The 14,392-nt window shown below is 38.9% G+C and overlaps 3 pseudogenes; 2 read left to right on the top strand and 1 right to left on the bottom strand.

The window, feature by feature from the left end:
• Window positions 1-408: 408 nt before the first annotated feature.
• On the top strand, window positions 409-2,501 carry LOC110052962 (uncharacterized; annotated as a pseudogene).
• Window positions 2,502-6,822: 4,321 nt separating this feature from the next.
• On the top strand, window positions 6,823-8,103 carry LOC149099898 (uncharacterized; annotated as a pseudogene).
• Window positions 8,104-12,231: 4,128 nt separating this feature from the next.
• On the bottom strand, window positions 12,232-13,713 carry LOC149099897 (uncharacterized; annotated as a pseudogene).
• Between the last annotated feature and the right edge of the window lie 679 nt (window positions 13,714-14,392).

Raw genomic sequence — 14,392 nt, 5'->3', positions numbered from 1 at the left:
TCAGAACATAGCGAGTCAAATGTCTCGGTCAACTACTGTAGCGGGACAAATCTGGTGTCTCGCTTTGTCTCGTTCAACTCACACCGCAAAAATGACATTATGGCCAGATTCAAGCCAGATTCTCACCATGTCAAACTATAAATTTTTTGTACGGGAAGGACCATCAATGAATCACAAACCATTCCAATAAAACTTGAAAGGCGTCTGAGCTATAAGCATCAGTACCAGTTTCAAAATATTAGACCTAAGAAAGTATTAGATGCAGCAAATGTCTTGTAGACACAAGTGATTTATTCAAGAGAGAAGGTATAGAGGTACAAAATGCTTGGTTAGATAACATAAGTTTGCAATCTAGTGCCCATGAAGACTGGAGTGAATTTGTTGAAAACTCTGACACTCCAAGTAATAATGAGTTACATACACAAACAGATAAAATTGTTCCAGAGGATAAAACACAAGATTGTCAAAAGAGTATTGCCAATGCAGATGATGAAAATCCAGGCTGTGAAAAAGAAGATAGCAATGATTGGTGTGAAGTTGATGAACGCCCATCAGGGGTCACAGATACACTATTACAGAAACCAGATGTAGTAGAAAATGTAGACAATAATTTCTTTTGCCCCAGGAGAAGGGAATAGACCATTAGGAATATTTATGGACAAAGATTCTGAATATTTATCATTTCCCACAATATTTTGTGGAAAACGTAGACCTGTCAACAATGAAAGAAAGTTTCCTGTATCATACAGTACAATTTGCAAGTGGGAGCTAAGATGCCAGGATAGAAGAGCTGCAATGTCTGTACCAAACATCTTCTATAAGTTAAAAGAACTGCAAATGAAAAGATAAAAGAAGTTCTTGACAACATGAACTATGATGAAGATATAACATTTGAAGGTTTTCTTAACAACTTACAATTGACTGAAGAAAGTTACTTCTTAGCTATAAGACACACCCTAAAGAGGGCAACGTTATGTTTGAAAAGGGCACCAACCAAAGTAAGGATAAACAATTATAACAATGTTTTACTCAAAGCCTGGCAAGCAAACATGGACATTCAATATGTATTAGATCCTTATGTATCTGCTACAAACATACTCTCTTACATTACAAAAGGACAGAGAGGTATGAGTAGGCTTCTAGAAAAGGCATCTGAAGAAGCCCAATCTGGTAATAAAGATATTACAAATAGAGTGAGGCACATTGGAAACAAATTTTTAAATGCAGTTGAAATCAGTGCCCAAGAAGCTGTTTATCTTGTTTTACAAATGCCCATTAGAAGATCTTTCCGTGATTTTCATTTTATTAGCTCATCACCTCCAGATTACAGGACATTTTTGTTAAAGAAACTGGATAAGTTTAAGGAATTGCCTGACAGTTCACCTTACATAGAATCTGACAACATAATTAAGCGTTATCAAAGGAGACCAAAACAGTTAGAAAAGTTGTGTTTAGCTAACTTTTGTTGCATGGTATAACTATGTTAAAGATGAACATGCTGATTGGAGTGGAAATGGGTCATCAGTCACAGGTCTTGATGACTTCTTACCAGAAACAAGCTTTTATGACAATACTGATAATGACCCTATTAGTATTAATGTCACTGAGTGTCAATGTGAGCTACATGAATACAAACTTAAAGAGGAATGAAACTAGTAAAACAAAAGGAGCCTAAAATCACACGATCTGTTAGGTACAATAAAGATAAGGATCCAGAAAACGATTTTCAAGAACAGCTTATGCTTTATACACTGTAGCAAAATGAAACTACTGACTTAATGAAAGAATGTTAGACTTACCAAGAATGATTTGAACAGGTTAAGGATAAAGTTATCAGCAATAGGCGTCAACATGAATACCATTCAGAAATACTAGATAAAGCAATGGAAGATATGAATAATGCTGAATATGACAACTTTGACACTGTTGCTCCAAATGCAAAGCATATCAGTAAGCAGGACTGTGCTGTTAAGGAGAAGCCTAGTGAATTATTTACTTGATATCAGAATCTTCCCTAGAAGTAATGATGAGGAGGAACTTTTTATAAAGCGGATGTCTGATGATAATTATTATGCACTTGTCCACTCTTCGAATGAAAACAGAGACAACATATTTATCATGTGTTACATTCACTAAAAACTAGGGATGACCCTCTTAGATTGTTCTTAAGCGGAGGTGCTGGAGTTGGCAAAAGTAAAGTCACCAATGCATTGTATGAAGCATTGATAAGATATCTGAATAGTATTGCAGGGGAAAATCCAGATGATGTGAAAGTTGTAAAAGCAGCTCCTACTGGTAAAGCTGCTTTTAATATTAAAGGCAATACATTACATTCTGCTTTTAAGATACCCGCAAATAGAGGTTTTGAGTATTGTGCACTGGACAGCGACAGACTAAATACCATTAGGGCACAACTCAAGAAACTCAAGACAATTTTTGTTGATGAGATATCCATGGTAGGAAGTGGCATGTTTAACTTTTTGAATGCAAGACTACAATAAACAATGGGAACAAAAGAGCTATTCGGTGGAATTAGTTTAATAATTGAAAAGTTGAAAAGTCTGAAAAGTTTGTTTTTATGTTGATTGAGACCCTTAAAGCAGTGGTTATCCATGGCTTAGATTTCATTCTTAATTCATGTTTAGAGAGTTGTATGAGAGGGATATGAACATCAATTATGTCAGAAATTCTGGTATAAAAAGAATCAAACATTACATTAGGACCAGGATTGGCATGCAAGACACCTTCTCAATCGACTGACTGGATATCTTGAATTAGAGCAGATTCATCAAAATTAGTATAATTTCTTTTGTAGATCTTAATATTGTTAGGTAAAGAAGTGAATTTTTTGATAATAAGGAAATTAGGTAAATGATCAGTAGGATCATAAATAATATTCCCACTTAAGGTGAGGTGTTCCAAAGAATTGAAGAAAATGTTGTCAATTAAAGTTTGTGAGTGGTCAGTAATGCAAGTAGGTTGTAAAATATGAGGTTGAAAGTTGAAGGACCCCAAAGTATTTAAAAAATTACCTGTATCTGGTTGAGAATCCATTTTAAGGTCAAGATTAAAATCTCCTAAGATGATGCAGAATTTATTCTCCCTATCAATCTTTTCAGTAGTGGAGTTAAGAAAATCCAGAAAGTTTTGCATGTTACCTTGAGGATGCAGCTAAATAACACCACAGATCATGTTACGTTGAGATCCATTTTGCATCTCTACCCACAGAGCCTCAAAGTCATTTGTGGATGATGTAAGATCAGGTCTGGTTGTAAAAAATTGATCTTCCTTAATATAAAAACCAACTCCTCCAGCATTTGAAAGACTGGGTTGAAAAGTGAATGAATAACCTGGCATTTTGGTATTGAGTAAAAAACTTTGGTCAACTTTAAGCTTAATCTCAGCGAGACCCACTATTGAAATAGGCAAATATCATTCAGACAGCATATGTTGCAGATTATCACGGTTAGCTGACAAGCTCCTAATATTGCAGTGCAAAGCAGAAAAGCATTTGTCAGAAAAATATTCATTAATATAATGATTATCATGAAATTCATGGGAATTCATGAGAATTAAACTCTGACTTAAGTGGACATTTGCAGTACTTGGTAACTGTTTGCTAATCAAATGTACAATGTTTTTGATATGTTCACAGGTTCCTTTTCACATATGAACTACAGGGAACATAAGCAAGTACTGATCAGGCAGAGATCTACGGAGATGAGGCAGGAACAGCAATATTTCCAAAAGTGTGTGTATTCCTCATTTCTTGTGACAGTTTATGTCAGATTTGTTGGTTTTTTAGATTGCTATTTTGCAACCACAAGAGATCTCAGTTGTGACATGTCTGTGAGAGAGACACATGTGCTGGTAAACTGGCTTTAAGGTTTTTGTTTCTTTGTGCCAAGTGGTGCACTTTTAAAATGAGCCCAAGTGCTTGCTCTCTTATGAAATTCTAGCCATGTCAACAAACCAACTAACAGAACATCCCTTCATTCAAAGAAACCATCCCTTAATTTTGACAAGTCAAATGTTGTCTGATGTCACCCAGTCGGAAGAAAAAGACCCCCGTTAGTTACGTTGTCTTTGGGCATGTCTCATGTTAAACTTTTTAATTTCAGGACTTTTTTCAGTGGAAAAATGTTCCTTTCACACAATTTTTTGAAATCTTTTTCCAGCAAAGAAAGTATATTAATGGATTTAAAAACCTGGCTACAATATTTTGACTCGTCAGTACATTTCTCATAATTTCTAATACATTTCTCACGAATCATATCGTTGGCGTGACTTGACCTACATTGCGTGACTTCGTAATTGTAATCTGAGCACACAAGGGGAGTTTACAAAAGCATGGCTTAGCTGTCCCCTTAAAAAGAGAAGGGTACTAGTTAAATTCACGGCTGTCGGATGAGAGAAAATTAAGTTTCCATTCTGACCACTTGGAAATGGGATTGAACCCTAGAGGGGTGGATTTTGAGTAATCTCAAGTCGCTGAAGGACAGATTTGAAGATTGGCTCATTCGCTTAGGGTGGATTCACCATGAAAATGACCCTATGCAATTTCAGGACAAAAATGGTTGAATTCTATTCAAGACACTAAGTAGAACCACATTATGCAGTCCATAATTAAGCACGTTTTTGTTTGATGAGTGAAATGTGGTTAGATCATGTATTACACACAATTGTGTTTGTCCCACACATAATGACAAGTACTGTGAATGAATTCAGTCGTTGATGTTGTCAGTTTTATTAGCCCTCAAAGGGCTATAATATAGAAGTAAGTGTCTTATTACTGTTTTTATTGCAAAATTCTCAAAGGAAAATGCTTAATGACATAGCCAGCCAGGGGAGTGAAACTTTGATGAAAAAGAACAGCACGGAGAGCAACTCCCGAGAGTTTTGATAACATTGCTAGATTGGATATTTTTAGCCTTGCGTTAAAATTCCCAAAAGAAATGAGATAGTCACTTTTTATGCGTGTTTATTCGTGCTATAGCCCATTTTCGATTACTCACTTTTTCAGTCAAAACCTGACTAAAAGCCTGTGTCATGCATGTTGAGGGTTCCTTTTCCATATCCCTTCAGCCTATCGCTAAACAACAAGACCCGGTCGTATTTCAAAAATACAACAGACATCATTAACTTCCGAGATAATGTGCAATATAGCATGTTGCACTCAATGTTCTGGTCTTTCAGGCTCCACACAATGTACATACTTGCTAAGCTTAGTTGCGCTTCTTCACCTTTGGTTTCCAAATGAGCATACATGTGATTTGTATATCTGTCATTAAGAACGGTGGCTACTAAATTCAAAGGTCTTTGTGCCAGATTAGGCCCATGCGGAAAAAGTAGATCTTCACAAGCGCTATTTCAATCGACACTTGGACCTCTATTGCTATTAACAATAGAACGGGAGAAAGCCTGGGAACCAGCGGGGGGATTCCCCTAGCAAGAAACTTGCACAAACATTGAGCAAAGAGTTGTTTGTGTGCGTGTGTCTAGTCTTTTTGTGTGCAAAATTTAGACGTTCAGCGAGAACAATACAGAACAAGCTAGTTCAATAAAATGTTTATTGTAATAGCTCTTTTTAATCTGGCCCAATATAACTGATCCTTTCTCAGTAAACGGCCAATGAGCGTGCGAAAGGCTCACCATAGTATTAATTGAGTGGAAATCAAAGTGGCACTGAACTTCAAACATTGCACGACTTTATTTGTTTACATAATTACGAGTTTGACTAGAAAAAATGACAAGCAAATAGAAAGTGAAAACAACAATAATGTAAGTCAAGGAAGCTAGGCGAAAAATAAAGAAAACCATAGCAAACACGACTTACTGAAACTCCACCAGAATGACGCAGTAGGAATTGAAGAGATCCTGGATACGTACGCGATGCACAATTTGCTCGAACGGATTTGCAAGCTATTTTCAATTACCCAAACTGTAGCCATTTTAAAGATTCGTATAAATAGGCACGTGAAAAGTGTACATTATTTGTCCCGGGGCTCTGTTTCTTGAAAGGCCTGGAAATTTTTAGGGCCCGCAAAGCCATTTTTAGTCGATCTTTTTCTAAAAAGAGAGGGGTGCATACGCCTGAAACTTCTTGCATGAACAGATCCTCTGTTCATATTAAAAATATGTCCATAACACAGCTCTGTGATCATCAGGTTTGAGATTTTGCTACAGGTTTGCGAGTGCAAAAACTTTTCAGGACCCTGGAGAAACGGGCTCTAGGCCAACACTTCCTAGGTCAGCGGTCGTAGTCCTCCCCTCCCACAAAATGCCGCCGACATGAAAACACAGTTACACCCGGTTCCTTGCTCTCCTAGCAACATTTGCACCTCATTGACCAGCTCAAGACTCTAAAGAATACACCCCAAACATGAAAGCCAGACCCAAGGAACATTTTCCACAGTTTCCCGAAGGCAGCTGGCACTTTGTTGGCTGGAAAAATATGGCAAAAAAAACACACAACCAACAAGTAAGTTCGAGCTAAAGCCACTCTAGGCATTTATTTTCGGTTCCAATCTAATAACTCAGTCGTGGAGACCTTTCATTGTCAAGCCACTTAAAATAATTATAAACACAAGGTTGAGCTGACATACAAAGTCAAATCGTTCGACCAGCTACAAAAACGCTTAAGCTTACTTCTTAAGCTATACAAACGTAATTGGCTTAGTGTCAAATTGCACTAGAGCCAGACATTTCAAATGTCCCAGGGCAAACTCCACAGGATTTGGCTAAAGTTTGTCCACCAACAATTTGTCTGTTGTCCATGCGCCATCGCACTAGCGTTTTGTTTACGTTTGACAAGTGCGAAATGTTTACATTTCAGCAACTCGTGATCTTTGCAGTACATGGCGGGAAATCATATTTCATAACAACATGATCCCAAGATGTTTTCTGCTTTTTGTAACTGCAGCATTTGTCCCACAATTTCAGATGTATGCTCAGCTGAGGATGATGCTGGTAATTTTGTCTCTTGCTCAAATACAACTAGAGGGGAGAGCTTTTCTGAGACTGTCCGAGACTCGAAGGTGAAGATGAAATCGGCATAGACAGCCATACTTTTGGATTCTCCCTCGACCTGCCGATTCATGGTTTGACATTCATTATAATGACCCAAGAATCCCAGACGAATATTTTAGGAAACAGCTACGAATGAGAAGAGCTACCTTCCGTTTGCTTTTGGATGTCCTTCGCCCATACATCACAAGACAAAACACTTGCTTTAGAAGGTATATTGAGCCAGAAAAAGTATTGGCTTTTGGACTCGCGCTTAGCTCGTGGAGGAACATATGTTTCGATTGGGCCTGGTTTTAACGTTGGGACAACAACAGTAATCAAGGCCATCGAAGACATCATTACAGGACTGGTTTCTATCAAAAATGATTATGTGAAATTCCCAGAAACTGACGCTCAAGTTGTTGAAACAAGGGAAACTTTCGAAGTGCCTTCTCATCTTCCAAATGTGGCTGGTACAATTGATTGGACACATGTCACGATCAAAGCCCCTACTGACAGCAGAGTCGACTACTTCAGTTGATTCCAGCACTACGATATAATCATCCAAGCCATGGCTGATGGCAAGAAAAGATTCCTTGATGTAGCAGCTGGTTTTCAAGGATCCTTGCACCATGTACGCATGTTACGGAACAGTCGCCTTTACAGATGATGTGAGAACCAAGAATTATTGACTGGTCCTACTGTGAATGTTCTTGGGCGAGAGATTGGACCATATTTGGTGGCCGATACTGCTTATCTTTTAGCTCTCTGGTTACAAAAAGTTTATCCTCAAGGAATGCAAGATCAAGACAAAATTGCATTTAATGAGGAACTTTCTTTAGCCAGAGTTTCTGTGGAGTGCACGTTTGGAATTCTCAAAAGTCGTTGGCGTATTTTAAGAAAGCAAATCGAAAGCGGTGTTGGCTCTGTGAGTGATACAGTTCTAGCATGCGCTGTTTTACACAATTTCTGCATTAATGCTGGAGATGAATGGGAATGGATGATGGCGACTACGACGAAGGAATTGATAATGATGGGAATGTTTTAAGGGATGGCGACGATATCAGAGAACTACTAAAAGAGTACATTGCCATGTGATTTTATTTAATCAGTTATCTTTACACAATCACATGTTGTTTTGACCTATTTTTGTTTTGTTCATGTTTTCTTGACAATTTAAACTTTGTAAAAAAACTGCAACGAAAAGTTATAACAGGATAAATGTTGCCTTTAATTTTTTTCTATGGCCTTGGTCAGAGCTGCGAGGAAACCAGTCAAGGCCTGAGTCTGCTTTGGTTGCATTTCTTGCATTTGCTTTACAGCATTTGCCAATCTATCACCCTGGCGCTCCACTCTTTCAGAGAATCTAGCAAAATCCTCAGAATCATCATTCTCCAAGCTTCTCTTGTGCCCTTTCCCCTTTCCTTTTGCCTTCTTCCTCTTGCTCCGGCTCTTGACATGACTTTGATTCCCATCACTTTAAGGGCTTCCTCTGCCTGATCTGAGGTATATCCCTCCTCGTCACCAGCAGGGGAGTCAGGCAATTTCTCCTTGTTTTTCTCAGCTGCATTTGCTGTTTCCTGCACGTGCTTCAGAGTAACAACATCTCTCCCTCCGAGCATGCGGTCAAGGACATCAAAATGTTCGCAGCTTTCGTTATTTCCTCCGGTCTGCGATCGATTCCAGTCTTTGGTCTCTTTGTACTTCTTTTTTAAGTGCTCAATTTTTCGCTTGCACTGACTTGCAAGGCACATGAGGTTGAACTGGTTGTTTATTTTTGAGGCGATTTCGGCCCACACTTTCCTTGCCTGTTGGCTCTTCAGCCTAGATATATTGGCCTCCCACAGATCCACAAGGTACTTCACCTGGTCCTCTGTCCATCGGTCTTGTGTCGCTGTAGTCTTGCCCTGTTTCTGCTGCTTCTTATTTCCTTCAGTGGAAGTGGATGTGCTGGCAATCTTGTTCGTCGGAGTGCTAGTTCCACTGCCACTGCTTCCTGACTGAGGACTGCCACTGCTTTGTCCTGGCAGAGAACTACTCATAGAAGCTTGGGGCATCGGGGTTGTGGAATTCCGATATGGGTACGACTCATAAAAGTTATGGAAGAAATAACCCGGAGGGTAGCAAAAAGGAAAGCTGTTTGGTGGGCTGTTTGGATCCGACATATTGTGAACTGAGTAATGCGCAAAAACTCAAAGGCCATGTTCTAGTGTAACACAAGAACAGGAATTTAACCCTGCTACTCGTCATTTTTGACATTTTAATTAAAACACAAACACAAGCTATTGTATTTTCGGTTGTTTGGTCCCATTTGTCCTGCCTCGGGGCAGGTCATCGGAGCCTTTGAAGTTTGCCCGTCCTCTGAAATGTTTGGCTGACACAAAAATACGCGATCGCATTAGGGCAAGTCGAGTGACAACAGATTTTTGACATAAAGTAAGCAAGTTTTGATTTGTCTGCCTCTAGTGCGATTCGGCCCTTAGATATCACTTATTTATTTCTACGTGTTTGTACATTCACTTTCGGGATTTTAAATGTCCTAGTCACCAAGACGGTTTGGCAGAAAGAAACAACTGAAAAAATACAAAAGAGAGTCTGAGTCCTTTCAATGTGCAATCTTCAAGCTAAAATTATCCTTACTCTTCTTCCCCTACACTGACACAGTTCATTACTTTCACAGTGACACTTACTCGAAACAGTTCATGACTTTAGATTGTCAAGTTCCTAACAGTTCAAGCCTTGTCCTCAAAACATCCTGTAAAGACGCTATGCAAAATTTCCGACTCTTTGTTTTCATCTTCTGTATGTAGGTAGTAGTGCCAATTGCTTTCTGCATCTGGGATGCACCTCTTGCACAAGAATATGAGAGCAGCAAGCTGGGAGCGGCAAGTCTGGTGATGGCCTACAGCAGACCCAATCTTGGATAAGTTGGAAAACAGATCACCTCAGCCCTGCTGAAGTTGCAGGTGCCCGAGATGAGGGCAGAGCAGAGTAGGGTAACCAGTGTTGGCCACATTTCTCAGTTTTGTCCACTCACAGCCCAGTAATGAACAAAGTGCTTTGGTTATTCCAGCCATGCGTTCACGCTCAATGTCACCAGAATTCAGAATGTGTGAGATGTACTTGGACAGTCAGAGTCTGGTTGTCAATAGTGCATTTTTTGGTCATGCCCACTTGGACTAGGGTGTCCACTTCACAATGGTCTATCAACAGGCATACACGGTATTCTCCACTCCCACACTTCTGGCTTACTGCATGTAACTTGGCACCCTCTTCTGTGCTGTGGGAGTAGGGACAGTTTTCCCCGGTGCTGTCTCTGTGTGAAGATCCCCTGAGCAGTTCACCCAAGCAGAGACAGTCGGCTTGAACTGCTAACCAAAGGTCTGCTTTAGCTTGCTGGACCAGTTGCAGATGGCTGGTTTGGTAAAAGCGTTGAAAATGGCACAGTCCAGAGTCATCTCCCTCCGCTGCTGCTGATTCAGGCCCAGGTGGACAGACAGTCACTTCCTGACGACATTGAAAATCAGTTCTTAACGTTTAGGGCTTAAACCAATGTGTCTAGTAACAAGAATTACTATTATTATGTTAACCATCTTGATTTAATCCTTTCACACTAATTAGTCTATGTTTTTTTAGTGTAATATTCTCATGTTTTTTCATGTTTTTAATCCTTAATTATTCCTATTTTCATCACACATTGTTAAACTATTTATTGCTCATGTACCATTGCTATTCTTGTATAACTGACAATGGATGATGTTTCATTTGAAACATTATTATTATTGTTATTATTATTATTTTGCACAAATTAACCCACGACAAATTTATTTCTGTGTTAAAACACATTGATTAAGTTACCTCAGAGGCCAGTGGCAGGTGGTTGTGGAAGAATTTGGTGAATCTTTGCAGGGAATCGTCTTTAGGAATGCGGGCTGGAACAATGCCTTCAAGTGCCAAGAGAGCCGATCGGGGGTCAGCTCTGGGCGTCTCCTCCTGGGTTGTCGTCTGGATGGAAGGAATGACTGGCATAGTCGGTCCTGTGGTGTTTTGTTTATGTTTCCTGCGCTGGCCAGAGCTTCGGGCTTTTGCTCATGGTGCCCTCTCTGCAGCTGGAAGAGTCACTTGTCCTGGCTGCACACTGGTAGACAAATAGCTGGCGAATATGCACTCTCACCGACTCAGAGTGATTGGCGCTCGCAGTGCCAGGCATGAAGTTGCTACACTCTTGCTGGATATCCCAACTGGCTGGCACCTCCAGTTCACTGTTAGAGTTGGAACTGCTGTCTCACTCGCTGTGGTCCTCATTCTGCTGATTTAGGACCTGATTCCAATGAACTGTACTGGTTCCTCTGAGATCACTCACTTGTTGATGGCTTAATGCTTTCATTTCCTTTAAATGTCAGTCCAGGGATGCTATCATTACCCACAAACTGTCTGGCTCATAGTCTGAACCATCCTTTTTTCTCACCTCGGTGAAAAACTTCTGAAGCATCTCGTCAAGTTCCTTGGCTTTGTGGCTAAAAATATCTGGACTGTATCCTTTTTCTTCAGCCCATGTAGTCCAAACAGTAACACAGGTCTTAGTGCTTTTCTTTGTGTTCGAATTTTCTGCACTTTCCTTTAACTGTTGTAGTTCTTTCGCGTCACAATCGGGAAATCTATCTGTCATTGTTTTAAAATTAGAAACAATAATTTTTCAGTTACCATGGAAACTGGCTGTAATTTTTACGTGTACGTATTTCAAATTTGGCTTAAATACTACTAGTCTTAGCCAATCACATTTCAGACATATCTCAGCCTGTAGTATAAATGTAAGAATTTGTACTACCGTAATTGTCATTTGACAAATTCAAAATGAAGATCAAATATTCTCATCATTTTTATAACAAACCTTTCATTGTAATATTCATGAATACCTGGAAAAAACAGTTCTTCATCTTTTTCCTTTTCATCTGGCTGACTGCTAGAATCACTCTTTGAATTCTCTGCAATCATGAGATCAAGGGAATTATTTCACACAATGACTTATCACAACAACAAAATGACTTATTTACAGTATGTTCGTGTATGGTTACCATATATATCATTACTAGTCAAATCTCCATTTAATTCATGTATTATATCCTATGAATGCTATCCTAAAATATCCTTTGTTAAATAGATGCTTAAAATAGACTTTATGTAGTGCAATAAACATCATATTTCAAAGTAATGAGCTAAAAAACCGTTATCATTTACACCACAATAATTATTTCAGGCCAATGCACTGGTGTAAGTTTCCATCGCTGCCTTTTTAACAGCCAAGCCTTTTGATCTGTCCTCTTCTTCTTTTTTCTTTTGTTTTGTCACTAAATTTGCTGACATGTCCTCCAGATGTGTGGTAATGTCCTCTAACAAGGTATTAAGTTTGTCATATTCCTCCCGAGTTCCAGATCTAAATCATAATTATACAATTACTGTGAGTAAATAAACTTAATATTACTGTGAATTTCCAGATGTTTTGACTTGCAGGTGACCTGTAGAAGTTTAGATAGTCACCAATCTCGGTGTAAGATAAGAAAAAAAACATGAGCAAATGGTACCCAGTCACGTCATTCCATGGTCAGATCGTTCTACTTATAGATGGATAAACATTTATAGATGTACAGATGGATAGATCTTGAGTGTAATATGAGCAAGATCAGAATGATAAAATGTTTACAAGGTCTATCAGTTCATTTAGATTGCACTTGAGGACTGCTGATGGGAATGATGAACTGATCATGTTGACTTCACTGCTAATATGATGGAGTGCTGCAAAGCTTTTGATAAATTCAACTTTTCAGCTGCATTTAAACTTATATTAACAAATACATATGAAATCTGAAATAAGATGCAGAATTTTTGCAGGTATGTTTTCAAACTGAGGCGTCATGAAAGTTCTCAAACAAATTCAGTACATCAGTGAGCACAGTTAACAAAGTCTGTCCACTAAAAGGTTGGACGTTTTTCTTTACATTTCCATTGAAACAGAAGGTTTTCGTTACTGCAGTGGAACAATCTGACTACATATGCTTTGAAATGATCAGACTTTCCTTGTGGAATGATCTGACTACAAATGATCTGACCATGGAACGAACTGACCATAAACTGACCAAATAATACAAGAAGGGGTTTAACTTCCCTCTTTAAAGCTTTCCGCTCCTCAGACTTATATTTTATAACCAACAGCTCACTCTGCTCACAGCATCCTCACCCATTTAGCTTGACTGGATTGTTTTCTGTAGTAAATAAGTTGGAAAGAAACTGCAATGTCCTCCCAGTCTCCGCTTTTGTGGGGCACTGCACTGTAATTTCTTTGCAAAGTACAATGTCTTGTTCCACTTTTGGCCAGCAAAATGGAGCCATTGTATAAATTCTTATGGCTTCTGAAAATTAAAAGAAAAAACAAAAGAGCAACAACAACAGAAAATTGCGACGCACTTCAAAAACAAAGAACGGTCTGAAGCTCATAGCACTGTTTTCCGAATAATTTCCCTCTAAAGTCAATACAACACGATTGTTTTCCGTAGAACAACAAGTAACGTAGCTCTGTCTTGAAGCACACCATTGTTAATACATCACAACAGCATAAAAAATACAAATATTACTCACATTTTTCATTAATGTGAAACCTCTCCTCTTCACATTGAAAACAGCAAAGTTCAAACAGCGAACATCAAAAACGGCGGGAAAAAATGGTCATGTGGTCATCCCTGCCATTTGCCGTGAACGTCATGCTTAACCTCTCGATTGTGATGTATTCCTGGTGTGTCTGGTCTGATCTGGTATGACCTTCATGCCCTTTGCTCTATGCTGTGATTGTTATGATCGTTCTGAAGTGGTCTCGCTAACAGAGGTGAGTAATAACAAATGGTTATGTGTAAATAGATGCATATTAGTTAAAATACCTTTCTTTTAAATTGCATGTTAAAGTCAGTGTCAACGGGTATACTTTCCTCAGAGCAAAAAGAGGAATTAATATGAAAATATTATATTTCCGATTTCAAATTCTTTGCCTGTGGATGGCACATGAGACTTGCTATGTCAAAACCAGCCTCATTTCCAGGGTCTCTCTTCCTCCCGACATGGGCTTAAGGACAGACCATCAGGCAGGAGTCAGAAATTTTCAGCCTGCCTGAGTTTTTTGTGGTGACTGTTTATGCAATAATTTATTTTACAGGATGAGATCCTCTGAACAATTTCTTTTCAAAATATGAATACATTATTTCTTATGGTCACTATGAATGTTTTTTTCTTCAGTGCTGGTTTGCATGATTTTTGTGTGGGAAAATGTTCCCTGGTGTCATTTTTTTGTATTTGGCCCCCCATAACTTTCTAATTGACTATCCTTTATCCCAACAAATTT

The sequence above is a fragment of the Orbicella faveolata genome, unplaced genomic scaffold, assembly GCF_042242905.1.
Source record: "Orbicella faveolata isolate gen_17 unplaced genomic scaffold, um_ofav_v1 contig_46, whole genome shotgun sequence".
Taxonomy (NCBI): domain Eukaryota; kingdom Metazoa; phylum Cnidaria; class Anthozoa; order Scleractinia; family Merulinidae; genus Orbicella; species Orbicella faveolata.
This window is presented reverse-complemented; position numbering and strand designations above follow the sequence as displayed.